This window comes from Schistocerca americana, chromosome 2 (assembly GCF_021461395.2).
Source record: "Schistocerca americana isolate TAMUIC-IGC-003095 chromosome 2, iqSchAmer2.1, whole genome shotgun sequence".
In the NCBI taxonomy this organism is placed as follows: Eukaryota; Metazoa; Arthropoda; class Insecta; order Orthoptera; family Acrididae; genus Schistocerca; species Schistocerca americana.
In genome coordinates this window covers 684,356,176-684,359,439 of record NC_060120.1, presented here as the reverse complement: position 1 = coordinate 684,359,439, position 3,264 = coordinate 684,356,176, and the positions used below count along the sequence as shown (strand labels likewise).

The window sequence follows — 3,264 nt, the reverse complement described above, 5'->3', positions numbered from 1 at the left end:
CACCCCTCACCCGATCAATCTTAACTTATCCGCACCCACGTTAATTTCGCCTTCGTTTGCTTACGTCGCTGGTGTCCCAACTCCTTCGTCATTGAGGCTGGAGAGGGAACCAAGAAGAGCGATAGGAAGCTACAAAATCGTTTGAGTTTCAAAGGAGAGAACAGAATATTCCTGTGTTTGTTTAATCGAAATAAGAACGCATGGGCTTTCAGCGATAAAGCGCTGAAATGAGTGTCGCATAGTAAGCGAGAAACGTAGGCGGTGGTCAGGAGCATTGCGATAGGGAAAAGGAAACAAGCTGCGTGAGAGATACGTAATCAGTAGCCGGCTGTCGTAACAGCAGACCAGTGAACTGGCATGAGGCCAAGGGAAGCGGTACCACAGAAAGCGAAATATCAGTAGAAGGGAAAAATGCTGCCAGAAAGGGCATCACAAAGTGATGCGACATCACAAAAGTAATAGAGCATCCTGTTACGTCTGACGAGGTGGCCGAGTGGTTAAGGCGTTGGACTGCTAATCCAATGTGCTCTGCACGCGTGGGTTCGAATCCCATCCTCGTCGAATGTTTTTACGTTGCTTAAATCAAAAGAGGTTGGCATGTCATTCGTGGTAGTTACGTAATTTCTGCATATCTATATAAATAAAACGGTAAATGTTCGTTTGTTCGAAATCTTAAATCGCCGAAGATTCTTCATAGATTGCTTCGAAATTTTGACACCACTTTGCATTCGAATATGCGCGTGTTTTTATATGCTTTTGTTTTAAATGTGTATGTAAATAAATATGTAATATATAAAGCCGAAAAGTTATTACCAAGAACCTCGAAAAGCTGTTGATCGATGTAATTCAAATTTTTATACAGCTTTCGGATGGATATGCCCTATATACTTTTAATATGTATAATGTATAAATACACAATTAAAATGTACAATAGCGAAACGTTGTCAGCTAACATAAAGGTTGTATTTGTGGGTTGTCGGCTTATGATTAGAATACTGTTACACAATCTGAATTTGCAATAACAATAAACAAGGCCCAAGGTCAGAGAGAGAATGCAAGAAGAGATGGACAGAAGCGTGGGAGGAAAAAGACAGAGAAAACGAAAACGACGAGATAGACAGAGGGGACAGGAGGAGAGGAAGAAAGAGGGGAAGGAGATGATGGGCATAGAAAGGGGGACGACATGATGGAAATAGAGAGAGGGAAAGGAAGAGGAGACAGACAAATAGAGGTGGCGGAGGAGATGGTCATGTTAGACATGAATAATTCCTTCATCTGCCAACGTTTGAGATAAAAGGGCTTATTAATGAAATTTAATCAATTTATTTGAAGTCATCGAAGTGATTCTCTATATTCCTCATAAACTTTTTAAGATTTAGTGGTCTGATATAACTTTATCACAAAGCCAAGAACTATCACAGTAATATCTACATGTCTACTAGCTCCACAGATGATGAAGAAGTTGAAAGAACAGGTATTGAGATAAAAGAAATTAATGAGATCGCTAAAGGATACGAGAATTTAGTTGTGTTGAGTGACTGCAGTTCTGTAAGAAAGAGAAGGAAAAATACATTAGAAGACTGTGGAACGGGAAAGAGGAATAAAAAAGGAAGTCACCAGCCAGAATTTTAGTCACAGCGAAAATTTAATCATTGCAGACACTTGGATTTAAGAATCTTGAAAGTAGGTTGTACATAAGGAAACGACACGGAAACGGTGGAAGATTTGAGATAGATTATAATCTATGATAAGACAAAGATTTCGAAGCCAAATTTTTAAACCGCCTCTCATTCCCAGGGGCAAATAGGAACGCTGAAAAAAATTTAATGGTCATGAACTGCAGACTAAACTGAAGAAATTTCAGAAAGGTAAAAAATTAAGGAGTAAAAGCTGCACCGGCCGGTGTGGCCGAGTGGTTCTAGGCGCTACAGTCTGGAAGCGCGCGACCGCTACGGTCGCAGGTTCGAATCCTGCCTCGGGCATGGATGTGTGTGATGTCTTTAGGTTAGTTGGGTTTAAGTAGTTCTAAGTTCTAGGGGACTGATGACCTCAGAAGTTAAGTCCCATAGTGCTCAGAGCTATTTTTTTTCTTTTTGAGTAAAAGCTGCATAAACTGAAAGAACAGAGGTTGCTGGAAGTTTCAAAGAGAGCGTCAGACAACTTTTAACTAAAACGGGGTACGTGACGTTGGATGAGAAGAAGAACTGGTAATTTTGAGAGATGAAGTAGTAAACACAGCAGAGGATCGAATTGACAAAAAGACAAGGTTTTTAGAAACCCGTTGCATAACACAAGAGATATTGAATTTAAGGAGAAATAGAAATACATCAAATGAAACAGTAAAAAGGAAATAAAAAATGAAGTTACAGAAAGTGCAAAATAATAAAGCAGGAATGACTGCAGCAGACATGTGAAGCTGCAGTAACATGCATGGCTATGGGAAAGATAGATGTCAAGCATAGGAAAATTAAAGAAACCTTGGAGATAACAGCAACAGCCATATGATTATTCAGAGCTGATATGGGAAGTCAGCAATAAATAACAAGGGAACGCGGAAAGTTTAAGGAATACGTAGAAGAACGCCAGTAAAGCCAGAAACTGGAAGACAGTACTACAGAAAGGAAAGTGTAAGCAAATGAACATGACATGATACTACGAGAAGAAATTGACAGAGTGCTTCAAAGAAAACTAGATTCAAGCAAGGCACCTGGTGTTGGCTACAATCCTTCAGAATTACTGAGATCCTTGGGAGGGCCAGGCACTACGAAACCATTCCACCTGATATCCAAGTGTATGAAACAGGTGAAGTACCCTCAGACTTGGAGAATACTGTAATAATCCTAATTACGAACAACTGAGGTGGCCACAGGTTGAATATCACCAAATGGCAGTTTTATATTGCGTGGTTACAAAATACTAGCGCGGACTATTTGCAGAAGAACGGAAATATTTGCAGAAGACGATCACGGGGAAAATCGGTTGAGCTCTAGAGAGATGCAGCAACACATGAAGCAATAATGATCTAACGACTTTACCTAGAAGGTTGCTTGAAGAAAGGCAGATTCACGTTTACAGCATTTGTAGATTAAGAGAAAGCTTTTGACAATGTTGGCTGGAATATATTTTCTGAAATTCTGAAGCTAGCAGGAATGAAATATATACATATTGTACCGAAACCAATCACAATAAAACAAAGGCAAGTCAAATGACGCTGAGGGAACTAGAATGTAAAATGAGACATTGAAGCTGTGGGTGAGTTTTATT

The 3,264-nt window shown here is 39.7% G+C and overlaps 1 non-coding gene across 1 annotated transcript; it reads left to right on the top strand.

Moving 5' to 3' along the window:
• Positions 1 to 479: 479 nt before the first annotated feature.
• Positions 480 to 561, top strand: Trnas-gcu. The gene has a single exon. It is a non-coding gene; the product is annotated as a tRNA-Ser (tRNA).
• The last annotated feature ends 2,703 nt before the right edge of the window (positions 562 to 3,264 follow it).